Source organism: Triturus cristatus, chromosome 10 (assembly GCF_964204655.1).
Source record: "Triturus cristatus chromosome 10, aTriCri1.1, whole genome shotgun sequence".
Lineage (NCBI taxonomy): Eukaryota > Metazoa > Chordata > Amphibia > Caudata > Salamandridae > Triturus > Triturus cristatus.
This window is the reverse complement of record NC_140593.1, coordinates 617,238,457-617,266,443: the sequence shown is the minus strand read 5'-3', so window position 1 is coordinate 617,266,443 and position 27,987 is coordinate 617,238,457. Positions and strand designations below refer to the sequence as shown.

General features: G+C 51.0%; 1 protein-coding gene across 1 annotated transcript in view; it reads left to right on the top strand.

Annotated features, from left to right (window-relative positions):
* The first annotated feature begins 10,991 nt into the window (after positions 1-10,991).
* Positions 10,992-27,987, top strand: part of ABCA3 (ATP binding cassette subfamily A member 3) — a 477,048-nt gene continuing 460,052 nt past the window's right edge. Inside the window, exon 1 of the mRNA XM_085632155.1 lies at positions 10,992-11,096. The gene's annotated coding sequence lies outside the window, so the exon portion shown is untranslated. The remainder of the gene's footprint in view (positions 11,097-27,987) is intronic.

Here is a 27,987-nt window from a genome sequence, read left to right as displayed (position 1 = left end):
TTTTTTTGCGTGTTTCCCCTCACCTAGGCCAGTGGTCCTCCCAGGCAGCGTTGGGTCATGGCTGCGAGGCTAGGGCCCCTCGTCCTAGGCTTGCAGCGGTACCGTAAAACATGGCTGTGCTGCCTACTGGGGACCCCTACTATGGCATTGTACTTGCACACGGACAGTGCCGACTTACGGAGGCATGATTGCTCAGGGCAGGCCTTGCACAGTGGACTTCATGGTTCACTTCATGCGAGTCCAAGCCGGCATGCCCTGAGCAATCATGCCTCCGGCACCGTCTATGTGCACATACAATGCCAAGGTCTACTGTTGCAGGACCCATGGTAGAAGGGGCCCCCAGTAGGCCTTGCAGTCACAACCATCTTTTACCGCAGCAAATCCCAGGGGAAGGGGCCCCCAGCCTCGCAGCTATGACCTAACACTAGGAGGCCCAGGTGGAATGGGATGTTTTTCATTAGATTAATAAAGTATAATGATGCCATACTGCGTGGGTGGTGTTTGTGGTGGTTTTCGCATTGTTGTTATGTTTCTATACCGTTCTATTCTGCCATGCATTAACTGTGGGAGTTCTATGCTTTCATTACCAGAGTAAAGCAAGTTTACTGTTGAGGTGCATTAGCATAGAAGCTGCGCGTGGGTGCCATGTTTTGCTGCTGGATACGATTGAGGTGCATTGTGCTCAATGCTTATCTTGTAAAGTTTTAAGCGCAGGGGCCTCGAGGATTTCTGGGGCCTGTCGGCGCAGCCGCGTGGCAAGGTTGCTTAATTTCCCCCATTCCTCTTTCTGCACCTCGCTCCACTTCTATACATATTTCTCGCTCTTGCAGGTGCTCTATTCTCCGTTGTCCTTTTCCAATCATCTCTCTCCTTTTCTTTCTCCCTATTCCTCCCCTCTCTTGCTATTTCTGAGGCCAGGGCCGCCCCTTACTCAGTGAAATAAATATTTCTTCACGTGAGATTAATTTGTAATTCTGGAAGGTTCAATACTTGTTTACAGTCCTCTGTATCACCTTTTTAAAAAGTTTGTTCTGTCTTTATTTGTGTTACTAATCATTTATGGATAGATGAGATGGGTCTAAAACAGATTTGAATTGTATAATTCCTGTACATATATATTTTTTAAAGTGTATGTTACACAAGGGAAAACGCCGGTTTTGGATGATTTCCTCCGTAGTTTCTTTTTCTTTCTGTCTCTTTTTTCTTCATTTTTATTTACCTTGAAATTAAAATCCCAACCATGCCTGTAAAATATTGCCCACAAGGGCACAACAACTGTGTTTAATAAGTTAAAATACATAAAAATAGTCTGAATTGTATCACTTTTAGGACTGAGATGGTATATAGTTGTGTTGGTACTGTCACTGGCAGTGCTGGCAGGGGCAATGGGCGGTGCTCTCCCGAAAAGGTCCCTTGCACTTATTTTTTTTTTTACAAATTAAGCACTGGGGTAGAGCAACTAGAGTCAGTGGGTGGGGCCAGTGATGAAGGTGGGTGGAGTCGAGGGAAGTGGGTGTGGGCTCCTAAAAAAATTGGAGCACCTGCACCTCATATTTTACTTATTAAGCACTGCCCTGCTGTGCACGAGCTGAATGCTAATTGGCTGTCAACACTCCAGATCAGGAAGTGTTGGCAGCCATCTTGTGCCTCGGTAGAACCGAGGCACAAGAAGCCCCAAAAAAACACATCGCAAAACGCGAAAAGGGGGCAATTTTTCATAGTCATGGGGGGCCCAGAGGAGCCCCCCAGCCCTGGGGACCGCCACCCCCAGGGCTTATCTTAATGTATGGGGGGGGCTCATGGCTCCCCGCAGCCCCGGGGACCGCCACCCCCGGGGCTTGTTTTTTAAAAAAAAACAAAAAAAACCTGTGTGGGGGGGCTTGAGCCCCCCCACATGCCCCGGGGACCGCCACCTCCCCGGGCCACTCCATATTTAAAGTAGGGGGTCCGATACGGACCCCCCAAGCCCCGGGGACCACCACCACCGGGGCTTTAACTTAAGTGGGAGGGGGGCCGCGCGGCCCCCCTCCTGGAGCCTTGTCATGGCCCTGAGGACCGCCACCCCCCAGGGCCGGCTCCTGCAGTGTCCCGGGGTGCCCACTCCCGGGACACTGCTGTTTGCAATGGCAGGGCGGGAGCCTCGTGGCTCCCACCCTGCCATTTCAAACTGCTTGGAGGAGAGAGCAGGGAAACCTGCTCTTTCTTCCAAATAGCAAAGCAGATTGCTTTTCCACATGGGGAGCAGCATGTTAGCTGCTCCCCATGTGGAAAAGCAATGCCGGCTCCCGCAGGAGACGGGGAGCCGGCGGGGCCGTGGGGGGATTGGGGACCCCCCCATGGTCCCCAACGGAGGCCAGGCCCCGGGGGATGGGGTCCCAGAGGCCACAGGAGGGGGGCAAGGCAGCCCCCCTCCAAAAAAAAAAAAGGGCCCCCGGGGCAAATTAAGGCCTCGGGAGGGGGGCCACGTGGCCCCCCTTCACAGTTAATTTTTTTTTTTTTAAAATAGGGGGCAGGCCCTGGGGGATGGGGTCCCCAGGGCCAAAAAATAAGAAAAAGAAGGGGAGCTACACAGCCCCCCTTCTTAAAAAGAAAAAAAAAACGGATCAGGAGGAGGCCACGCCCCTCCTTTCATCACTCTACAAATGCGCCCCCTGGCGCGTTTGCAGAGGGGGAACAAATTCCCCTTCAATACTGGGGGTCCCAGGGGGCCAACTAGCCCACCAGGAACCTCCAGTATGCGCCAGGGGGCTGCGTTGCAGAGAGGTGTAATGTGGCCACGCCCCTTTTTACACCTCTCTGCAACGCAGCTCTGTGGCACTTACTGGAGGTACCTGGTGGGCTAGTTGGCTGCCAGGGGGCCTCAGGATTCAAGGGAACTTAATCTTCCAATTTAAAACACGCCACGGGGAGCGTTTGCACAGTGGTGATGGTAGGGGGTGGGGCCTGAGGTGATACTGTGCAAACACGCCCTGTGGCACGTTTTAAGTTGGGGAATTCATTCCTCTTCAATCCAGAGGTCCCCTAGGGGACAACTAGCCCACCAGGTACCTCCACTAAGCGCCACGGAGCTGTGTTGCAGAGTGTTGTAAAAAGGGGTGTGGCCTCTGAACTCCTCTCTGCAACGCAGCTCCCTGGTGCATACTGGAGGTATCTGGTGGGCTAGTTGGACGCCAGGGGACCTCAGGATTCAAGGGGACTTAATCCCCCAACTTAAAACACCCTACGGGGCGCGTTTGCACAGTGGTGAAGGTAGGGGGCGGGGCCTGACGTGATGTGTGTGCAAACACGCCCTGTGGCGCGGTTTAAGTTGGGGAATTAATTCCTCTTCAACCCTGAGTGTCCCTGGGGACCAACTAGCCCACCAGATACCTCCAGTAAGCGCCACAGAGCTGCGTTGCAGAGTGTTGTAAAAAGGGGCGTGGCCTCTGAACACCTCTCTGCAATGCAGCCCCCTGGCGCATACTGGAGGTACCTGGTGGGCTAGTTGGCCCCCAGGGGACCTCATGATTGAGGAGGAATTAATTCCCCAACTTAAAACGCACCACAGGACGTGTTTGCACACATATCACCTCAGGCCCCGCCCCCTTCCTTCACCATTGTACAAATATTCCTCTAAAATCAGCCGAACTACGAATTCCGATTTACTCACCTGTAATCAGGAGAGAACCATGGGCTGCATCTTTTAGCCCAGCACTGACTCTGAAAAGTAATTCTAAGCGTACTTACCAGTAACTTGTATTTCCTTCCATAGGAATCCATTGTGTGGTTTTCACCAGAAAATTTTCTGTGTCCATTTTTGAAACGTACAAATATTCCTCTAAAATCAGCCGAACTACGAATTCCGATTTACTCACCTGTTATCAGGAGAGAACCCAGTGCTGCATCTTTTAGCCCAGCACTGACCCTGAAAAGTAAATCTAAGCGTATTTACCAGTAACTTGTATTTCCGTCCATAGGAATCCATTGTGTGGTTTTCAGCAGAAAAGTTTCGAAGTGTCTATTTTCACAAACTAAAAATATTCTTCTAAAATCAGCCGAACTACGAATTCCGATTTACTCACCTGTTATCAGGAGAGAACCCAGGGCTGCATCTTTTAGCCCAGCACTGACTCTGAAAAGTAATTCTAAGCGTACTTACCAGTAACTTGTATTTCCTTCCATAGGAATCCATTGTGTGGTTTTCACCAGAAAATTTTCCAAGTGTCCATTTTTTAAATGTATAAATATTCCTCTAAAATCAGCCGAACTACGAATTCCGATTTACTCACCTGTAATCAGGAGAGAACCCTGGGCTGCATCTTTTAGCCCAGCACTGACTCTGAAAAGTAATTCTAAGCGTACTTACCAGTAACTTGTATTTCCTTCCATAGGAATCCATTGTGTGGTTTTCAGCAGAAAAGTTTCTAAGTGTCTATTTTCACAAACTAAAAATATTCCTAAAAAATCGTCTGTATGACTTAAACACATTCTTTAAACTGTTTACTGGAGGTTGGCCAGTGCTGGACCCAGGATCCACCACTGAGTAAGAAAAAGTAACGATAACACTACTTACCTGCTAAGTGAATTTTCTGCCATAGGATAACATTGGTGATTCTATGTGAAAAAATGTCTAAGTGTGTCACGGGGAACACGGGGAACAACCCCTCGTTGAGGGAGACTGGTGGGCACACCACGACATGACAAAGCCTGTGATTTGTACTCCCCAGGACGATCCGTGGACTTCATCCGACACCGGACCTTCCCAGGAGGACGCCTGTTGCTTTAACTGGGAAACCCTCACAGTTACTACCGCCCTCTGTGCAGACCTAAGCAGCCAGCAGCCAATAAATATCCTGGAGACAAGGAGCCGGGTGTGTGACGACACCGGAGGAAGTCGAGAGAGCGAGAGCCAAGGTGGAAGAGAGCGACGGCCAGACGACGGGAGAACGGAGGAACCAGCGAGGAGCAGAAGCGATTCAGAGGAAGGAAAGCCGGAGCAAGGAGGTCTCCGCAACTACGCTCCGCCGAGCCACGCTCAAGGGAGAGTGTGGCTATCCCAGGTACGGGATCGTTTCTCGGGCTGGGTCGGGAGGCGGGAGAAGGTAGGGCGGCTCTAGACTCCACCACTCGCCGCCGTGTACATAGTGTGTAAACCCCCTCCTCACAAAACACCCCCCCACACGAGACGCGGACTGGGTCACCGTTGCACGGGTGTGTGTATTCCCTCACTTCCCCTCCTTCACGATTGTGCCCGAACGGGACCTGAGACTAACGATAGTCTTCTCTTTTCCTTTTGGCACCGGCACCGGAGCTCCTCCAGTCAGCTGTAAACCACGCCCCACCCACGAGCAAGACTCGGACCTCAGAGATCAGACGACCGCCCAGCCAGGAAACCGGACTTGCTTCCCTCCTACATACCTACCCTGTATACGGCAATAAAGCTCATTCTATACAGCAGCCCACGCTCTAGCGTCCTCCTTCGAACCCGCTTACAAAGTGATAACTTTTAAAATACAATAATATTCCTTACAAATAACTACTGTAACCAAAACGTTTTTACTCAACTGTTTACAGGAGATGTCCAAGGACTGAATCTAGGATCCAGTCCTGTGGTTAGAAAAGTAATCCATAAAATAACTAATTGCATTTAACTAGAAATTCGCATTGAGCTCAATGTTCCTTTGTGTTTGAAATTGGGTTGGCCATTGCAACAACTGTAACTACTGTACTTAAAAGTCTGTTGCCTATTTGCCAAGTATTTAAACTAAAGTAATTAATTCCGAGAAAGTATATTTTGTATTGTAATGTATAATGTAATTTAAAAAAAAATATCTAAAAATAAATAGTTTAAAAAATGTAGTAAATCAGCATAAAAAAAATCAGTATAACAATTAATACATTAAAAATTGTCATTTACAAAACCTTTGAAATTCACTGAAAAAACCATAGGTTTCAGGCCTGATATAGTTAGGAATTAGCATTTAAAAAACCTTTGAAATTCACTGAAAAAACCATAGGTTTCATGCATGTTATAGTTAGAAATTAGCATTTAAAAAACCTTTGAAATTTACTGAAAAAACCAAAGGTTTCAGGGGGGTTATAGTTAGGAATTGGCATTTAAAAAACCTTAGAAATTCACTGAAAAAACCATAGGTTTCAGGGGCGTTATAGTTAGCTGGACATTTCCAAAACCCTAGAAATTCCCCCGTTATAGTTAGTTCAGCTAACTATAACTCGCGCCCCCGCAATGCACTGCTGATGACGTCACATATTACATCACTCATGACATGGTCAGTGACATCACTCATGACATCACTGATGACATCTGAAATGACATCACTGATGACATCACTGATGTCGTCATCCAGTGAGTGTGTGTTTCTGTAAATTTTAAATATGTTTAATATATATATAGGGAAAAACCTATGGAAGAATGAGTGGGTGTATAAGTGTATGAATGGATGATTTAGTAGGTGCGTGACTGACCTATAAGTGAGTCATTAAACGTATCTTACTGCAGACTAGTGACTAAAATGTGTGAATGTCTGTATCTGTCTGTCTGTTGGTGTATAAGCGGCTGCATGATTTTGTGAATAGCTATATGAGTGTCTCTATGGGTTATTGATTGGTTGCCTGAGTATCTGTATGGGTGCCTGAGTGTTTGTGTGGGTGGGGTGTGTGTGACTCTGTGCATACATGTGTAAGTGGGTGATTCTATGGGTGCATGGTTTTAAGAGTGCATCTGTGATGGACTCTATGGTTGGGTGAGTGTATATATGGGTGTGTTAGTGATTGAATGTATAGCTCAGTTGTATATGTGTGAGTAACTACATATGTGAAAGGCAGTATATATGTGTGTAAGAGTATATAAGTGGGTATATGTGAGTGTGTGTGATTGTGAGAGTGGCTGTATGGATGAGTGTGTGCTTGTATCAGTGATTGTATAAGAGCGTAAGAATGTGGTACTATTTTTATGAGTAAGTGAACTTGTGTGTGTATAACTGCATAGGTGAGTAAATGGGAGTGTGATTAATTATTTGCATGACTGACTAGGTGTGAGAGTACCTCTATGGATGATTGGTGGTGTGTGAGTGTCTATGTAGGTGTATAAATGCATATGATAGTCCTGTACTGAGTGACTGTAAGTATGAGTGACTGTACAGGTGAGTGAGTGGATGTGTGTGTAGATCTAAGAGTCAATGAGTGGGTATGTAGTTATTGGTATTGGAGTATCTATGGTTTTGAGAATGGACGTCTGAAATTTTGATTGAGTATATCAAAGGGTATGAGAAGATGCACTAATTTATCACATGGATGATGTCATCAGTGATGTCATCAGTAATGTCATTTCAGATGTCATCAGTGATGTCATCAGTGATGTCACTGACCATGTCATGAGTGATGTAATATGTGACATCATCAGCAGTGCATTGCGGGGGCGCGAGTTATAGTTAGCTGAACTAACTATAACAGGGGAATTTCTAGGGTTTTGTACGAGGGAAATGTCCAGCTAACTATAACGCCCCTGAAACCTATGATTTTTTCAGTGTTATATATATATACACAGTGAATTTGTGGGTGATTTTGCAACAAAATTAAAAAAAGATGTGCAGGCTCCCGCATGACTTTTTTAGAAAAAGGGGGCTATAGAAAGCCCCCGGGTGGGCCAAATCCCAGGAGCATGACAGTAATCTAGGAGGGGGGGCTCATGGAGCCTAGGCTTTTCTAAAGCCCCAGGGACCGCCACCTCCCCGGGGCACTAATCAGTAGAAATGCGATGTGCGCTTGGCCCCACCGCTGCCCCGGGGACCGCCACCTCCCCGGGGCGCATGCATATTTAATAAAAAGAGAATGCGGGCAAGGCCCTACAGCCTCCCCAGCAGCTCCGGGGACCACCACCTGAAATAAATAAATAAAGGGCAGACCCTGGGTGATGGGTTCCTCAGGGCCAAGATTGGCCCAGAGAAGGGGGTCTACAGGGCCCTTCTTCCTTTGATTAAAAAAAGAAGATAAAAAAAACGCTGGCGGATGGGGTCCCTGGAGCGGTTATCGGCCAGGAGAGGGGGGCTGCATGCCCCCCCCCCCCCAAATCTAAAAATGTCTGGCCCTGGGGGAGTGGGTCCCCAGGGCCGAATACAGCCCAGGGAAGGGGGACCCTTTATAATTTAAAAAGTGAATAAAATGCTACTGGCACGACATCCGGAGGCCCCGCCCCCTTACTGTACCACTCTGCTATCGCACCTCCTGGCGCACTGCTGGTTGGGGGATGAAGTACCCTTGGCTACTGAGGGCCCTTATGGACCAAAATGACCTACTGTTACCTCCAGTAAGTCCCACACAGCTGGACTGCTGAGAGATGGTTGGAGGCCACGCCCCCTTTCTCCACCATTCTGGAAACTTGCTTCTCGACACACTGTTGGTGGAGGGATGATGTCCCCTTGCCTCCTGAGGGCCTCAGGACTAAGATGACTTCTACCCCCAACCAGTAGTGCGCCAGAACGCGTGTTTGCAGCGTGGTGGAGAAAGGGGGCATGGACTCTGATGACCTCTCAGCAATCTTGCTGTGTGGGTCTTACTGGTGGTAACAGGAGGGGGAGTTGGCCCCCAAGGACCCTCAAATGCCATGGGGGCTTCATCCCCCAACTAGAAGTGTGCCAGGAGGCGTGTTTGCAAAGTGGTGGAGAAAGGGGACGTGGCCACAAAAACCTCTCAGCAATACCACTGTGTGGGCCTTACTGGAGGTAACAGGAGGAGGAGTTGGTCTTGGGGCCCCTTACGAGCCAAGGGGATTTCATACTCCAACTAGTAGTGCACCAGGAGGTGCATTTGCAGAGTGGTGGAGAAAAGGGGCGGGGTCTCTGACAACCTCTCAGCAACCCTGCTGTGTGAGACTTACTTGAGGTAGCAGGAAGGGTAGTTGGCACCCAAGGACGTCCTTGGATGCCAAGGTATTTCACCAGGATTAGAGTCAGAGGGCAGTAGAAAGGATTATTTTAGAGAGAGAGTAATAGTAGTAGAATGAGGTTTGGGTTGAGTCAGAGTGGAGGCAGAGGATATAATGAGAGCAGTATTGGGTGAAACAGAGTAGTGCATTGGCGAAAGTGAGAGGTTTTTTATTATTTATTTTCTTAGCATATGGGCACGCCTCGTGTATAAGCAAAGGGGCAGCAGGGAACAAGCGCTGGTAACCCTAGCATCCATTATAGATTGCGTAGATTAGACACACACATGCAACCACACCACAGGACTGCAACATGCAGAAAAATAAAACACAACTGCAGCGATGATCTAGCTATGATCTATGATTGCACCCTGTGATGGAGGTGTGAAATGCACAGCTCAACAGTATGTGCAGTAACCCATCGAGCTTTATGAATGGTTTTAGGACCGGTGACCTGCAGCCTACACATTTATGGCTGCAGTCAGCATAATAACCACCAAACTATTTCACCAGGATTAGAGTCAGAGGGCAGTAAATTACACATACTTCTATGAATTAGGTGCATCACCCCCTGCTTGTATCTGACTCATATTTTACCTGTAGCAAACAAGGCTTTGGTATTTTTTCTCTCCTTTCTTTTATTTTCATTACTTTCACTTTTCTTCCCTTTGTTTCAAGCGCTTCCCTTAGTCTACAGCCTCTCCTTTCACCTTTCCCTTTGGCAGCTATCTTTTACTGATTTCTCTCATTCCTTCCCTTTAACTGTGATACATTCTTTTCCACCCATTTAGCATTGTCCACTGTGTTCCACATTAATTCTTTAACACATCCCACTCTGTATGTTTTTCTACTCCGTTTTTTCTCTTCATGCTTCTCTCCTTTTCTCACTGTCTTTTTTACTCGGTCTGTCCCTTGTTTTTTTTCTCATGTTTGCTCTCCCATTGTCTCCTTTTTTAATGGCTTGCTGTTTCACTTCTTTCCTCCATCCTTGTTCCTGTTTCATCCCCCCCTTACATTTGTATTTCCTTTTCATTCCTACTGATTAACATGTTCATTTTCATTTAAGCAGTCTGTTATTTTATATGTAGTTACAGGAAAGTGAAAGACTGAAAAAACGTACAGAATATTTGTGTTTTTAGCCACACCCACACCTTCACTCATCCCGCCCCTTGTGCAATGGTTCACCTGGATTTACTGCAGGAACGACATGGAAGGAAGTGAGGCTAAACCCCAACTTCCCTCACCCACCTCCTTCGCCCAACTTAGTTAAAGCAAAAGAGGGAAGGAGGGAAACAAAACAAGGGAAGTAAGAAGGGGTAGACTTCTGCTGGATCTTCTGTGGGGATAGTCTTCTAGAACCCTGCAGTAGAAAGCACAAGGTGAGTACTATACATGGGTAAAAGGAGCTGGCTTTAGGTTACCCCTCCCCTATTTCTAATAAGATACCTTGAATGGAATATGCCAAGTGCGTGCGAAGAAACGACTCCCAGGGACGATAGAACACTCCCACTGTCTATAAGGAAGGACAAGCTTCAATATGTAATAGGACGGTGGGTGTTTGCATTTGAAACAAGAAAGGAACAATAAAATACAAACCTAGGTTACAGACACCATAGGAGTGGATAGGACCCTTAGTCAAAACATAATAATGTACCCATTACTCCTGCAATTGGGGAGAAACCAAAAAACTAATTTCGGTAGTCAGGAGGAAACACAGGACAAAAAAAAGGCAAAAAAGCAATGGTCAAAACTATGCAAATCACAATAGCGAGGTTTTGGACTTTTTGCAATAGTGTTTTTTCTTTCTTTATAGCGGCCAGAAAGAAGTTTACCAGAAAATAAAGAGAACCTCAAAAAGTACCCGTCAAGAGCACGGAACAATCAGATAAGTGCCTTTTCCTATTCCAAAAAGCAGTTCTGAAAACAACCGAAAACAAAGATAATATAATCCTTTAAAACCCTTGCCTATTTTCTTGTCTTTGAGAGACAGAATACCAGAACGCAAAGGGTTAAAAGAAACAGAAGCTCCTTTGTAACAAAGTTACCAGCCGGGAAGGAACAGCGTGTCAACAAACCCTGGAAGAACACCAGAGGACCCAGGAAGCAGAAGGACACACCAGGAGCCCAGCAACACGAGCGAGAGACTGGGGAAGAAACTGTGATCAAACATAGTCAGGTTAGTCGGGAAACAAAAACGGTGGGAGGCCTGGCGGGATCCGTGCTGGAACACGAAGCGCGTTGCCAGCACGGATCCCTTCTTTAAATACCAATTAAGCGCCGCCCTCGCCTGCTGACAGAGAATAGCGGGTGGGGCTCACATCTCCGCGTTCGAACGCGGAAACGGGTGCCGCTGAATTCAGCGTGTCCCGAGGAGCCCTACACCTTGTGCACAGCATCACAGTCCCCATACTTTTTTTAATGCACTATGACCACTGGTTACAAGAACACAACCTTCTCCACCACACCCACACTCTTTATTTCCCTCACCGCGGCATTGGTGGGCTGCAGTGAACTCAAGTGTCAGCGGGCTCAGACTGATCACAGCAGTGTCATAATTTCTATAACTCTGCTCTTCCCCGTCCCAGACTCCTTCTTTTGTGTCTGATGATAGTGCTTAGAAGCAGTCACTCTAGGTCATGTGCATTGTACATGCTGCTCAGTCTTTCCACCAGGGAGGTTGAATGCTTCTTTCCCACTCAGCATACCCCTTGCCACCCCTCTACTTCCTAAATGCCCTTCCATTTCCGGTGCTTTGAAGCAGTTTTAAGAGCTTGGTAGAGTTTCTCGTTGCTCAAATGGGTGTAACTTCTGATATTTATATGTTACCCTTGTCTTCATTGTCTGATTTTGCTCGCGAGAAAGTGGCACTCATAGCCGTTGATATGTCACTCATATTTATACTGAAATTATGAAAATATCACAAAGCAATCTGAAACCTTGTAAGCTATGACACATGGCTGGTATTTTTCTCTTGAAAAGGAGCAAACCTAAAGAGTATTGTGAAAATAGCTGGATAAGCAACTGAAAAGGAAGCAGACATGAGGGAAGGTAGATGCTCCTTTATTCATGTCCATCTGCCATTTGCGATCGGCAGCAACTGCCGTCCTCTCCGCTCCCGAGTTCCACGCAGGGAACACCCACGAGGCCCCAGTTCCATGCAGGAAACACCCGCGAGGCCCCACATTCTACATACCACATACCCAACACACCCCCCTTCCTTCACAGAACAAAGAGAAAAAAAACCAAGTTATAATAATGAAAAGAGAAATCACGAAAGAGTGAACATGAGGAGAAACAACAAGGAAATGCTGAACAAATAAAAATAAGTAAATAAAGGTACACTTAGAACCTACAATAATCCTTGAATCTAGCAGGTGTAGACTAAACCCTGGAAGACACCCTGCTACGGTGCACAGAGCTAGTGTCAGTCGGTCCATGATCATTGGAAGGCGCCAAACCGGAATCCACCTGTCCATCCAGTTTAAAATTCACATAGGCAGCCTTAGATCTGGGCACCACCGAAACCACACTCTTATTCCAAATCTTACCATTCTCCAAAATGACCACACAATCCTTCACTTCCCTGACACAGACCGGTGCAGAGAAATGTGACAATCCCTTGCGAATTAAACCAGGTTTTTTGATTCTCACCCAATCACCAACACACACTGGGGATGCTCTGCTACACACATCTCTGGTGCAGTACTTCTTCTGAACAGCAGCCCTCACATCGACCACACCATCCAATGTTGCCAACATTTTGTTAATGTTTGGCAGGGGTTGGCGATCAATCCAAATGTTGGAATTGAGGTCACGCAAGCCCACACAAAGTGTCATGGACTTGTCAGCCTTGCGCACCAAAACTATAGGCGCCAACCACTCAGACCCCTCAATTGGCTCAATTATCCCTGTGTCACACAACCTTTTTAATTCTAATTTCAACTCATTATGCAAACTTAGAGGCACTTTCCTCACTATATGGGCAATCGCACGGGCGGAATCCTTAAGAATGATTTTGTGCTGGAAGCCCTTCAATTTGGGCTAAACACTTCGGGATAGTTACGGACCCAATCATCAGCCATCAAATGTCCAACAATCTCCATACAGGATGCAGAAGTTGGCACAGATACACCACAGGATCCCATCATTCTCTGCTTTGATAATACCATGTCAGGAAGGTTAGGGTCTAAAATTATTCCTAACGCCCCTTGCTCATGCCACCCCAACAAATTTGCACCTTCTTTCACTACATAAACGGATCCATTGGCAGAATTCCCTTCGAACACCAAACTTACTTCAAATTTCCCTAAAACATCCACCCTCCTGCCCCCGTAAGAGAAGACCTTTATATTAGAATGCTGTAACTGTATGCCCTCCAACTCCTTAAAATCTTTCTGATTTATCAGTGTAAAAGGAGAACCAGAATCAGCTAAAAAATTGATTTTCGTTTTGTTCACTTCGACCACACAAACTGGAGGTTTTGTCCTGCGAGATTCCAGCAAAGCAGATACTCCTCGTTCCACCTCAGTGTGTACAGATGAACAAGATAACATTAGTAACTCAAAGTTCTCATCATCTGAACTGTCCAGACTGTTCTCACTGGCTTTGATGGAGAGCATGAAGGGTTTGTGAGAAGATGTCGCTTTGCACATCTGTGCAAGACGTCCCTTTTTACCACATTTGAAACAAGTATGATTGAGAGCAAAACAAAATCTAGCATTTCTGAGATGGGATTTGCTACCGCATCTAAAACACATCAGTTCAGACCTGTTGGATTTGGCCTTACTGGATAGAGTCTCGGGATTCTGTGGTTTATTGGGAGTCATTTCAGAATGTTGACTAGAGCTTCCCTTGGCAGGTTTGGAAACACGTTTGGCACTTAAGAGTTTAACCTCATCCAGGGGAGGAGCCTAGCGCGCATCCAAGATGGTCGCGTGAGCACAGGGCTCCCCGGACCCTCGCTGCTCCTCGGAATTTATCCTGAATTTATCCTGACTTGGCTGATGGAATCTGGAAGGCGAATTCTGGCTGAACATTGACCTTCTTTCAGAAATCGAATCGGACCTGGGAATCCTGATCTAAGGTGGTTTGAATTTTTGAGGCCCAATCGATGGCTGTGCCCGGCGCGAGGGTGAACTGTGGAGCCGGGGCGTAATTGAACAACAGCGGCAGCGGATCTGTGCCAGTGGCCGCTCCATTACTTTCGGTTTCACTTTTGGATCTCTGAGGGGCTGGAAATTGTAACCGCTTGGTGCGGCTGGGTGTTTACCTCTGCTGGATGCCTCTGTCTCCGCCTGCCACCAGTGTGCCCATTGACTTTGGTCCCCTCGCCCGGCCATGTCACGGTCTCTGGTGCGGCTCCTGACTGAGTTGCCGGTGCCCCCTTGACGCTTGGCCGGTGGTCCCCTTTGGTCAGCGTGATTCTCATGGGTGGCAGGGGGGGCCCCGAGGGGCGTAAGACTAAGACATCCCTCCGCGGGGGACCGGTCCAGACGAACAACATGGACCGCTATACTCAAGGAAGAGGGTCCCCTGGAGCGGCCGGTGCCCCCCCGGACGACGCTGGTGGTGGCCCGTCCGTTTCTTCGGATCTGTCCCTGCAGGACATTATGGGCGCCATTAACGGCATCAAGGAGACCATCGCTACGCAGTACGAGGCCTTGGCCCGTAAAATCGACACGGTGGCCATTGATGTCGCACTGATTCGGGCGGATCTCTCTAAGACCAACGAGAGGGTTCAATCGCTTGATGTGCGGACGTCCACCCTGGTTGCGGATGTGTCGGACCAACGGGCCACTCTCGGCGACCTCAAGTCGGCCAACGATCAGATGGCCCGGCGGCTGGAGGACTTTGAGGGACGGGCCCGCCGCAATAACATCCGCGTCATAGGCGTCCCGGAGACCTCCGACAACCACCCGGTTGATCTCATGGTGGAGGAGCTCATCCTCAAGCAGCTTGCCCCCGCTGGCCTGAGTAAGTTCTTTGCCGTGGAGCGGGCCCATCGAGTTCCGGGCGGTCGGCTGCGGCCGGGGGCCCCCCCGAGGCCTATTGTTGCCAAACTTTTCTACTACAGAGACCGAGATGTGATTTTGCAGGCCTTGCGGGCCCATGGCCCGGTCCGCCATGAGAATGCGTCTATTAACTTTTTCCCGGACTTTACCCAACTTGTCCAGAAACAGAGGATGGGTTTCCAGGGGGTAAAGCGTCGCCTCCGAGACCTGGGTCTCAAGTACTCCATGGGGGGCTTGGGGGGGGTGGCGACCGAAGGGAGTCCCCGCCCCCGGGCAGTTTGGGAGGGGGCGTGTGGGGGGGGGCGTGGCTGGCTCCGCGCGGCCTTTTTCGAATTTGGGCTCCTTTTTCTAACCAAATCTGCCCAGGTATAAATGCCTTGGGCGCCCGCTCCCGGCCACCATTTTAGGTTTGGTGACCTGGTGGCTGGGAGCTTGGCTAGTCTGGTGTTTTTTGTCAGGGCTAGTTAGTGTGGTTAGTGCTAATTTTGCTGTTAATAATGGCGGAAGGTGATTACCGTGTGTTGGAAGCCCTCAGGCTCCTGAGTGAGGCGGGCCGGATGGACCTCGTCGTGGGTGAGGTGGCGGGGCCGTCGCGCCCTATGCGACGGGCCTCGGCTGGCGTAGCAGCGGCGGTGGCGGCGTGTACTTCGCCAAAGCGCATGAAGCCCATGGTGGTGAGTGAACGGGGCCGTCAGCGCGCTCGGAAGGCGGCCCCAGCTATCGGCGTACAGCGGAGTGCGCCTGTGCCGGTTGGGGAGTTCGGAGGGGTGAATGAGGAGGGTAGGGAGGGCTGGTGCACGGAAGAGATGGTTTTTAAGGGGCCGGCGTCAGCGGGGCGCTCGTATTCTTCCCCCGCGGTAAGGGGTAGGCGCGGGGGAGGTCGCGTATATGAAAGGCGTTCCTCTTCTTTGCCTGAGGCGCCGGCACAGTATAAGTCGGAGGCGGTGGGCGGTGACGGGCGCGGAGCGGGTCGAGAGGTTGCGCGTGTGGCGCGTGCCGGGTGTTCTCCTCGCGCGTATGCTGTCAGGGAGGTGGGTGCCAGAGTCGGCGGCGCGGGGGGCGGGAGGGCCCAGCAGGGGGCCTCGCTTTCTTTACAGGATGCTTTTGTGGAGCGGGACAGCGTAGGGCAGGGCATTGGTTTTTTCGAGGGGTCTAGGGATGAGGGAGAGCGAGGTGTGGTGGGGGCCTCGGGAGGGGGGAGCCCGCTATTGTTTTCCCCCCCTCTATCTACAAGGGGTGGGCCGGGGTCTGTAGAGGCGAGTTCTTTGGGGGAAGGGGAGTGGGCCCAGGTGGGGGGGTGGGGCTCTCAGCAGGATTTCCTTTTTCCGGGGGATTTCGGGGTTTCGCGGGCCCCTGTGTCATCGCGTGGGGGGGGGTTTCGTTCTCTGGGGGTTCAGGAAGGTAGGGGTGGGGCAGGAGTGAGTGTTGGGGAGGGTGAGGAGGAGGTGATGGTGTTTGGGGATTTGGAGCCAGCTGGGGGAGAGCGGGCTTGGGACGGTCTGGATATTTTTCCCTCCTGGTCTGAGGGGATACGGGGGTGTGGGGGGGAAGCGGCGTCGGGCTCGTGCCAGGTCCGGGGGCGCGGGGGAGATTTGGAGTCGGGGGTAGGGGCACGGGGAAGTTCGCGGGTTGGCGGTGTATTGCGGGCGATGGGAGAAGCATCTGCGGTGGTTCAGGCAATGCTGGATTGGAGTGGGGATGAGGAGGGCTTGTCGCCGGCGTTTGTGGACGGTAGGGTGCAGGCGGGTTTTTCTGGGAGTCGGCAGTCTAGAGAGGGTTTGTCAGGTGAGCATAGGGCGGGCAGCGCGGGTAGATTGCAGGGACCCAGCACACCAGTCCAAACTTTTTCTTTTCAGGTCAAGAAGAGTAGCAGCGCAGCGGACTCGGTAGGGCGAGGTGCGGCCCAGTATCGCCGAGGAGAAGGGAGGATGAGGCCTTGCGCTACACATTCCGTACCGCCGGGGCAGCCCGTCGCGGCCAGCTCGCGAAGGTCTGGCGCGGCCTCGCTGGCCCCACCTTCACGGCGTTCAAGATGGTCGGATTTTTCAAACGAGATGGATGGTTATGTTGCTCAAGGCAGAGGGGAGGACCGGCGTGTACAGTCGGCTCCCCCGCAAGCTGGTTTTAAGGCCGCAGAGGCCGGTTGGCATAAATCTGGGTCCGGTAAGGCCCGTGTGGTGGATTTTGCTGCAGAGGATTTGATGGTGGATGAGCCACTCTTGCTTGATTACGAGGAGGACAGCCCTGAGGAGGGGGAAATAAGGGGCTTTGAGGAGGGGGGCACTCTAATGTTTCTCGCAGTATGTTACAGGTGTCTGGTGCGGCACACATTGCACAGCCAGTGGTGGCGAAATCCAAAGGAGTGCACGGCCCGCAGGCGAGGGCGCATCCTCCGAGGGATCATTCTGAGAGGTCGGCGAGGCGGTCGGAGTCGGTCCGCACACCCTCTTTAGAGCCAGGTGAGAGTGCTAAACCACGGGCCAAACCAATTATGGTGTCTGTGGGGTCGGGGGAAGATGGGGATGGGGGTGTTTTGGAGGGGAGGTTATACAAAGGAAAATATGTGAAAGACGCAGGTGTTGGTACGGGGTCGGAGGGAGCGGCTCTGGGGGCGAAGGTAGAGGCAGGGTCCAATACGGAGGTAAAGGAGGTTAAGGATAAGCCTCAGAGCAAGGAGTTGAAGATTAAGAAGCTCCCTTATATGGGGGTGACTAAGCCTCTTGGTGCCCATTTAATGTTAGCGACCAAGGAGCGGATTTGGAAGGGCGAATATGTGGAACTTCTTAAGCTATTACATAGGGAGGTGAGATCTAAGGAGGGCTCTAAGGAGGAGGAGTATGAATTGGCGAAGCGCCCTAAGGTGCCGCTGACGATTGAGAACTGGACGGCGGCATTTTTGATCTATGCCAGCGTTTACTGTGAGAAATTTCCCGAGCGCTGTGTGGCCATATTTAAGTATATGGACATCATACGGAAGGCCCAGATTACAGGCAATGGGTATGCTTGGGCACAGTATGATGAGGAATTTCGGGCCCGTATGGCTTGGGACTCGGAGGCAAAGTGGGGTGAGCTTGATAATGATTTGTGGCAGCATACTATGAGGGCTGCACCAGGGGGCAAGACTATTTTCACGGCTAGTGGTTTGCCTCTAGTTTACCGGCCCTTTCAGGGCAAGCCCACCCGGGGAGGGGTGGGAGGCTCAGCCGCGTCACAGTCTGGGGTCGGAGCTTGTTGGGATTTCAACAAAGGCTTATGTACGCGGGAGTACTGCAAATATAAGCACGAGTGTTCCAAGTGCGGCAAGCGCCACTCTCTCGTCAACTGCTGGGGTGTTAGGCCATCAGGTGGGCAGCAAGGGCAGCAGACAGGCGCAGGGATGTCTAGCAATGCGCAGCAGTCACAGGGTGGTCGGGGAGGTAGGGGTGCACAGGGTTCTGGGCCGAAGGGCTCCTACGCCAGTTAAATTGGCTCAGCTTGAGGATGCATTGAAGGGTTACGGGGATTTGGTGGCAAAGCAGACAATTCTTGATGGTTTCAGGTGGGGTTTTCATTTGGGGTACCACGGGCCCCGGCAGAGAAGGTGGGCGGATAATTTGAAATCCGCCTCAGAACACGCCCTGGTGGTGCGTGAGAAACTGTGTAAAGAAGTGCAGGAGGGGAGGATGGCTGGCCCGTTTGGTGAGTGGCCAGTTCATAATCTGATCATTTCCCCGATTGGTGTAGTGCCCAAGAAAGAGGAAGGGCAGTTTCGGCTGATTCAACATTTGTCATGGCCTGAGGGGTCGTCAGTCAATGATTTTATCGATGAGGACGCTGCTTCGGTGTCATACTCCTCAGTTGACGTCGCCATGTCACTCGTTGTGACCGCGGGCGCAGCTGCAGGCATGGCAAAATGCGATATCAAGTCGGCTTTCAGGCTGCTCCCGGTTCATCCGGACGATTGGCCGTTGTTGGGTATACAGTTTGAGGGGCAATGGTATGTGGACAAGGCCTTACCAATGGGCTGTTCGGTGTCATGTGCTCTGTTTGAAATGTTCAGCACTTTTTTGCAATGGTTTTTCACGCACCGCACTGGTCACAGCTTGGTCACGCATTATTTGGATGATTTCTTCTTTGTGGGCTCTCCGGGCTCTTTGGAATGCCGACAGGCTCTGGAGTCTTTTCAGGAGATTATGGAGGAATTGGGGGTGCCTTTGGCGCCGGAGAAAACGATGGGACCTGATACTGTTATCTCCTTTTTGGGTATTGAGCTGGACTCAGTTGCGATGCAGGCCCGTTTGCCCGAGGATAAGAAATCCAAAATGTTGGCGTTGTTGGACTTGATGTTGGCTCGGCCGAAGGTGACAGTGAAGGACATCCAGGTGCTGTTAGGCCACTTGAATTTTGCTTGCAGAGTGGTACGGGCGGGTCGGACGTTTTGTAGGCGTCTGGGCCGGGCTTTGGCGGGTCAGCATTTGCCTCACCATCATGTGCGTCTGTCAGCAGGTGTGAAGGAAGACCTGCGGATGTGGTCCTTTTTCCTACACTCCTTTAACGGAGTTCCACTGGCAAGAGATGAGGATGTGCACTGGGACGTACAAATGTTTTCAGATGCAGCGGGCAGTGATGGTTTTGGCATCTACTGGCAGGGGCGTTGGTGTGCAGAGAAATGGCCGCAGGAGTGGAGGAATGGTGGGCGGAGCATTGGCTTTTTGGAACTTTTTCCGTTGCTGGTGGCTCTGACCATTTGGGGCAAGGAGCTAGAACATAAGAGGGTCCTGTTCCGTGTGGATAACATGGCTGTGGTGCAAATCGTCAACAGGCAGTCGGCCAGGGACGAGCAGATATTGAATTGATGAGGGTGTTTGTGTTGGGCTGTTTGCGTTACGATATTGCATTCAGGGCTTTGCACGTGCCAGGTGTGGACAATGACATCGCGGATGCTTTGTCTCGTTCGCAGTGGGAGAGGTTCCGTGGGCTGGCCAAGGAGGCGGACAGGACACCGACCCCGATGCCGGAGCACCTCTGGTCTGTCGGCAACGTAGGGTATTTCAGCTGGTGGTAGGTTCTTTGTCTGCTTCAACTCGTGCAGCGTATGCTCTGGCATGGAAGGAATTTTTGGCTTCAGGAGCGCGTAGGAGGGAAGAAAGGGGGGCGAAGTTCAGAGGATGTAGTTCAATTCATCCTTGACCTCATCGATAAGGGTTTGTCTAGAGTCACCATTGCGGGGAAGTTGGCGGGGATTTCCTTTATGGGTAAGCTGTTTTGGGGCTATTCCCCGTCTGCTGGGGAAATAGGACGCAGGATGCTCGAGGGCTGGGCTAGGGAGCGGGGGGGAACTGTGATGTCCCGTTTACCCATTTCCTGGCAGATGTTAGCGCGTTTGTTGACAGTTTTGCCTGAAGTTTGCAGAGATAATTTTGAGGCTTCGTTATTCGCCACCCTTATGGTTTTCATGTTTTTTGGGGCTTTTCGGGTTTCCGAGCTCCTCGGGACTAAGATTAAGAAGGGCATTCGTTGGCAGGACGTTTTCTTTTCGGACACGGGTGTGAACATCTGGTTGTCAAGCTCGAAAACTGATCAGAGAGGGATGGGTACGGGGGTGTGGTTAGAGGCAGGAGCCCCCAGCTGCACGTGTCCGCTGCGTTTGGCACGTCAATGGAAGATATTATCAGGGGGCGATGGGGGCGATTTGGTTTTCAGGCATATGAATGGGGCGCGTGTCACGGACTATCAGCTGCGCATGGTGCTGTGTAAGGGTTTGCAGCGCATGGGTCTGGATGGGGCCCAGTTTGGGACGCACTCTTTTCGAATTGGGGCGGCAACCGAAGCGCATAATCGGGGTTGGTCTCAGGGCGACATAATGCGCTTAGGGCGCTGGTCATCTGACTGTTTTAACAAATATGTGCGAGAACCTGCAGCGAAGGCGCTTGCGTCCACCTCTTTTGCTTGAGTTTCATTCTTGTTTTTCTTTTCAGGTTCTGTGGCTGGGCCAAGTACACAGGAGTTGACGGTGTGGATTGTGGGGCATTCCTTCGTAAAGTGGGCACACGTCCAAGCTTGCAAGAGTTATTTTGGGGGGAGTTTGGGTTTTAATGAGAGTCGGTTTCGATTGATTTGGAAAGGAAAGGGAGGTATGCTTTGGAGGGAGCTGATTCCGTGTTTGAACAAAGCCATGGTGAAGGGGCAATGCCCGGATATTCTTCTGTTACATTTGGGGGAGAATGATCTTTGCAGTGTAAAAGGGGTGGTATTATTGCGTGCCATGAAGCGGGACTTGGCTTTGTTGAAGGAGAGATGGTCGGGTTGTCACGTGTTGTGGACAGAATTGGTTCCGCGGAGGGTGTGGAGAGGGGCAAAGAATCCCAGGGCGATTGACAGGTCCCGGAGGAAGTTGAATTTGGAAATCTCCAGGTTTTGCAGAGATCTGGGTTTTGGGAGGGTGACGCACAAAGATATTCGTTTTGAGGCGGTGGAATTTTTTCGGGGGGATGGGGTCCATTTGTCGAGGTTGGGAATGGATTTGTATTTGTTGGAGCTTCGGGAGGTCTTGTCTCGGTGTTTGAATGTGCGGAATTAGGCTTGTTGTGTTTCAAGCCCCTTTTTTGGGGGGGGGGCAGAAAGAGGGGAGGGTAGTTGCACCGCCCCCCTCTTTCTGGGTGGCGGGGGTTATGGTCAATTTTCGATAGTTTTACCGGAGGTTGGTGGAGTTATGTTGTTGAGTTGGGTTATCGACAGGGAAAGGATAGGTTGGTAAGTTTAGTTCGGTTACACAGTTTGGGGGCCGATAGCTGTAAAGGGGCAGGCAGGGGAGTTGGTTTAACCGAAGGTTTGTATTTAGAGATTGTTGGGGGGGTTATACAGGAATGTAATGTTTGATATTGTTGTAATGTTGTATTGTACGGGCGGGCTCGAAGGAATTTAGGGGAGGGGGTGGTGGGCGGGGTTAGTTATGTTATATTTAGTGAGGTTTAGTTTTGGAAGGCGTTTCGGCCAAGGTTGTTAAAAATTGTAATGTGCACCTGTCTCCAATAAAGCGGCCTTTTACACACATATCTTGGTCAGCGGTCTGCTTTGCCCCCCTCACCCCTCCCTCCCAAGCTTTTTCCTGCTAGGCTCCGAGTGGAACACGAAGATCGGACTACCTTTTTTGACTCTCCCGCGACTGTGAGTGACTGGCTTGACTCGCTGCCGGGCCGGGGGGACCGGCCTGGGCCCTTTGCTGGTACCGAGGGTGGCGGGTCTCCCTCGGAGTGACTTTGGTCCTTGACTTTGCCATTTTGTACTGTTCGGCTGGGTTCAACTTCTTTTGTGCATTTTGTTTCATTATGATCTATGTGGGGGGCGGTCGGTCCCTCTCCTCCTCCGGGGTCTTTCCGTAGAATGGGGTTTGTGGGGCGACAGGCATACTGCAAGTTGGGGTGGTTTTTTGGGTCGCAGGGGTGCAGGGTGGGGGGAGTTGGAATTGGGGGGGGGGTTGGGGGGTTTTGATTTGTGTGTTTTGTTTTTAATGCGAGGTCTTTGTTCTGTTCCAGTTTCGGGCGTTGCGCTATCTGCTGGGGGACCCTTGATCTATTGGAGGGGATGGGGGGGGACGGGTTGAGGTTGATGTCATGGAACGTCAATGGATTGGGGGACCGTATCAAACGGGGTGTTGTGCTGCAGTATTTGCGTCGTATGTCTCCTGATGTGGTGTTTTTACAGGAGACGCATCTGGTGGGTAACGTTTGTCATGCCATGAACAGGGGGGGTTACCGACTCGTGGCCCATTCTGGTTTCACCACTGGCTCTAGAGGGGTAGGCATTCTCCTGCGTTCTTCACTTCCGTTAGAGATCACCAGGGTAGTCCCGGACGATAGAGGGCGCTATGTGGCGGTGGGAGGGGCAGTCCCTTTCCTTGGTCTCTGTCTATGTTCCCCCGGGCCTCCAGAACTCCACCTTTTCAGACTTGGGTCGTATGCTGCTTGAGCTTCCTGATAGTCTTCTGCTTATGGGTGGGGATTTCAATTCGGTAGTCTCGGGCGACCGGGATCGCCACCCGCCCAGGGCCCTCCCTGCTGCCCAGGCGTGGCTTGGCGGATTCTTGGAGACCTTCGGTCTGGTAGATTGCTGGAGGTTAATGCATCCTACACAGTGTCAGTACACCTTTCACTCTGGGGCACATGGGAGTCTCTCCAGATTGGATTACTTTCTTATGCCCGCGGCCCAGACTGCCCGGATTCGAGAGGTTAAGCACCTGGCCCGGGGTATTTCTGATCATTCCCCACTGTGGTTGCTTTTTGACACTGGGACGCGGTCTGCTGGGCGGATCGCTCCTATTAACCCTTGGTACCTGCGGAACCCCACGATCCGCGATAGCCTGGTCAAGTCGATTGACCAATACTTCCTTGAGAATGATGGGTCGGTGTTGTCCGCAGTGTCCCTGTGGGAAGCTTTTAAGGCAGTACTCCGCGGGCAGGCCCTATCCCAGATAGTGGTGGCTAAGAAGGTTAAGATGGAGGCGGTGGTGAAGCTGGAGACTGACATATTGGGGTTGGAGGCGGCCTTGGAGACGGGTGTCACTCCGGATGGGCTCCATGCCCTCAGCCTGAAGCAGTTCGAGTACAAGTCCCTTGTCACTGACGCTGCCAAGACCATGTATAGGGAGCAGCAGGGTAGGTTGTATGATGCCGGGGACAAGGCTGGTAAATTGATTGCTTGGCTGGATAGGAAGGAGAGAGTGAATCGTGTGGTCCCAGAGCTCCGGGTTGCGGATGGAGTGTGTGTGACTGAGCCTGGCGAGATTGTGGAGTGTTTTGCTGATCACCTCCGGGCGGTGTATTCCCCGGTGTCTGATAGAGATGAAGACGACTCTCGTCTTCTACTACGGGATATTGCCCTGCCCGGCTTATCCGTCGAGGACCGTGAGCAGCTGGATGCCCCCTTGTCTGTCGATGAGATTGCTACTGCGATTTGCTCCCTTCGCTCGGGCAAAGCCATGGGCCCCAATGGCCTGCCGATCGAACTATATAAACTACGCCCGGATAAAATCGCGCCCTTCCTTCGTCGTATGTTTCAGGAGTCGATCGAGAGGGGTTCCCTTCCCGCCGACCAGCGTCTGGCGACTATAGTCGTGATTCCCAAGGATGGTAAACCACGAGACCGCTGTGCTTCATATAGGCCTATTTCCCTCTTAAACGCAGAACCCAAAATCCTTGCTAAAGTCCTCGCCAATCGCTTGCTGAGCGTTATCTGTGATCTGATTCACCCGGATCAATGCGGCTTCATCCCCCACCGTAATACCGCTCTTAATCTGCGGCGTCTGCACGGCGTCCTAGCTAGGGCGGAGTACTTCTCTGAACCAGCCGTATTGGTTTCCTTAGACGCCAAGATGGCCTTTGATCCAATCGAGTGGCCATTCCTCTGGGCTGTCTTGGAGAAGTTTGGCTTTGGGGAGGGATTTCTTAGCTGGGTGAAGCTTCTTTATGCCGGACCAATGGCTCAGGTGGTTGTCAATGGGCGGGCTTCTCAGCCTTTTGCTCTCGGGAGGGGCACTAGGCAGGGGTGCCCGTTGTCCCCTCTGCTCTTTGCTCTTGCCTTGGAACCGCTCGCCGCCTGGCTCCGCTGGGAGCCCTCGATCAGAGGGATCCGGTGGGCCCCGGGCTTCGAGGATCGGGTCTCGTTGTACGCGGATGATATTCTTTTGTACCTCACCTCGCCGCGACAGTCGCTTAATGTTCTCTTTGATGTCCTTACTTCCTTTGGGAGAAACTCGGGTCTGATAATTAACTGGTCCAAATCTTGCGTGTACCCTATCTCTGGTGGCCCTCCCCTTTTGCCGCCTCTACTTCCTATCCAAACGTCTTCATCCGGCTTTAAGTACCTGGGGTTATATGTTTCGCTGGACCCGGTGGTCCGCTATGAGCAGAACCTCCTGTCTCCACTCCGACGTTTGAGGGTGGATACGGCTCGGTGGTGTAAGCTGCCCCTGTCTCCGCTTGGTCGCGCGGCCCTGTTTAAAATGATGTCCCTTCCCAGATTTCTTTACGCACTTCAGAACTCCTTTGATGTCATTCCGGTGGCCTACTTTCGGGAGGTGGAGAGTCTGCAGAGGAGACTGGTTTGGGACGGGCGGGCGCGTATCGCTCTGGCAAAGCTTACTCTCCCCTGGTATGACGGGGGCATCGCGCTTCCTGACATTAGACAGTACTATTGGGCCTCCCAACTGTCGGCTATTAACCATGCCACGTATGCTCCTGGTTTGAACCCGGCGTATGAGATGGATAAATTCCTGCTTCCCGGCGGTAATTATAACAGAGCGCTTTACTCCCGATCGGCTGGTAGGACCCTCACGGGCCCTACTAGGATTGCGGTACGGGTGTGGAAGGCGGCGAATGTAGCGATGGGCTGGAGTGAGCGTTTAACGTGTGCTACTCCATTGTTCGCCTCAGGCCGCCTGGGGAGCCTCTGGACGACGAAAGGCTTTGAGCACTGGGACACGATCGGCATTAGCAGAGTGGGGGATCTGTGGGTTAAAGGCGCGGTCAAGACCTTCGCGGCGCTCCGGGGCGTGTATGAGCTTAGTGAGAGGGAGTTTTTCCGTTACGCCCAGGTTCGGCATGCCCTGCTCTCGGTCTTTGGGGAAGGGACCAAGGTCCCTGTTTCTTCGCCCCTCGAGGACCGCATACTCGACGGTCACGTTCCCGATAGTACTATCTCTCTGATCTATAAAAAGCTGATAAATAATCGGGCTGACCTCTTGGTGCGTCTACGGGAGGCGTGGACGGGGGATGGGGTTGAGTTGGACGACGAGGACTGGCAGTCCGCGCTGTCATCTCCTAAGGAGGTTGCCATCCCGGCCCGTCTCCGTTTGGTCCAGCTTAAGATTCTCCATCGCGTTTACGTGACGGGTCCCCGATTGGTCTCGATGGGGTTTTCTGATGACGGGCTCTGTAAGCGTGGCTGTGGGCTCAGTGCCACCTTTCTCCACATCCTGTGGGAGTGCCGCGAGGTGGTGGAATACTGGCGTCAGGTGCATGAGGTTATGAGGCGAGTCACCGGGGTCACGCTGTTGCCGGAGGTGCGTCGCTGTGTTCTGAATGTGTGGGAGCCCAATGACTATAACGCGGCCCAGACTCGGTGGGCGGCCCTGGGGAACATGATAGCAAAGAGGGACATAGCGCAGCTCTGGGGTTCACAGCGGCCCCCCACCGTGTCTGTCTGGAAGGAGAACATGGACTGGTGCATGTTCAGGGAAAAGACTGTGTATGTGGCTCGTGGTAAACCCGGGGCTTGGAGTAGAATTTGGGGGCAGTGGAATGTGTATCGTGGAAATATTTGTGCTCCCCCCCTGGTGGATACGTCTGAGGTAGCCTTGTCCCCCTGATCCTTGATGGTTCCTTACTTATCTGGCACATCTGAGTATAGATTTGGTGTTCCCGTTTCCCCCCCCCCTACCTCTTAGTTCTCCTTCTTCTTGACTGCCATCGGGTGGTCGGGTATGGAAGTGCCCCTGCTGTGGTCCGACGCCCATCTCATGTCTTCTTGCCTCGCTTTTTGTTTTTAGTTGTTATTTATGTTAAAAGGGTGTATCCTGATTTTCCTTTATGTGCAGTCTGATCTTCTGTAGGGTGCGGAGCCCCGGTGAGCCAGTCATTGTGTTTGCACTGTTTGAGCTCTTTAACTACTAGCGGCCGGCCCAGGCGGTTGTAGGCCCGTGCTTGTACCCTTCTTTCTGCACAATAAAATTTTCAAAAAAAAAAAAAAAAAAAAGAGTTTAACCTCATCAAACTTAGCCGTATTATTCATCTCTCATATGCACAATTGTGAATGTTCAATAACCCTGGCCAGTCTAAGAGCAGTTTCAAGATCGGGATCTTCGGTGGAGAGTAGTTTTTATTGAACCTTCTTATTACTAGTTCTTTCAATTAGTTGAACACAAATGATTTCTCCTTTGAACTCCCTGTAATTACAAGTGGCGGACAAAATTCTTAAGGAAGCAACAAAATCATCAATTGATTCCCCAGGAATCTGTTCTAGTTGCAAATATTTTTGGCGTTCCAACACAACATTTTTCTTGGAGTTGAATCTCTTTTCAAGAGTTTTGATGATGGATGCGTAATCATCGATTAACATGGAGTCGCCGTCATTACCACCACTGACATGGGTGCTAATGACTTCTAATGGAAAGGTTTTCAAAATATTCCTGCCTTCAGCACCCAAATTGTGGCCTAAAAGGGCCTTCTGGTTTTTTTTGGTGAAGTTATCACTGTCAATGGCTTCGAAATAAGCCTCAAAAGTGTCCTTCCACAGTTGCCAGATCATAGGGGGAGAGGCAGATGTTTGCAAAAAGGGTGGATGTGCAGAAATTCGATCCATTGTGAATTTGTGTGGGTGAGTTGCTGCCACACGACTAGTAACACAATGTATAAAGATTTGGCAAAATGCAAAACTGTAAATTGCAACAAAAATAAACGCACAATGCAGTACACGGTGCAAGATAGGTGAGCCTGTCACTGATGTTGCGCAGGTAAAGGTGCACACTTGACAACAATAGTGTACTTGTCACCGGGAGATTATGTGCTATTTTGCCTCTGCATATGAATATGCGACTTCTGGCCCAATCCAAAATGGTGGCACGTTGCACACAATGCGTATGTTTTCTATTGGATATCAAGCACAGTAGGGGTGGGGACGCGCGTGCACACCGGCACAGAAAAAGGAGTGGCGGTGCGCGTCACCCAACCAACAGTTCAGGCCCACAGTCAAACAGTTACCCCAAAAACAGCAGCGCTCCAGGCTAACGCCCTACCAGGGTGGCGTGAGTGCCACGGACGCCTCACTCAACGCAGGAAAGCCACGGCAAGAACCTCTGAGCACTGAGGGGAACTGACAGCTCGAATCGACACGCCGGTTGCCACAGGAATGATGAGGCCAGCTCGGGAACGCTGGGAAGACGGACGAACCACTCGTCGCCAGTGAGGAGGAAGCGGACACAAAGTGAAGGTAGACGCTCCTTTATTCATGTCCATCCGCCATTTGCGATAGGCAGCAACTGCCGTCCTCCCCGCTCCCGAGTTTTACGCAGGGAACAACCGC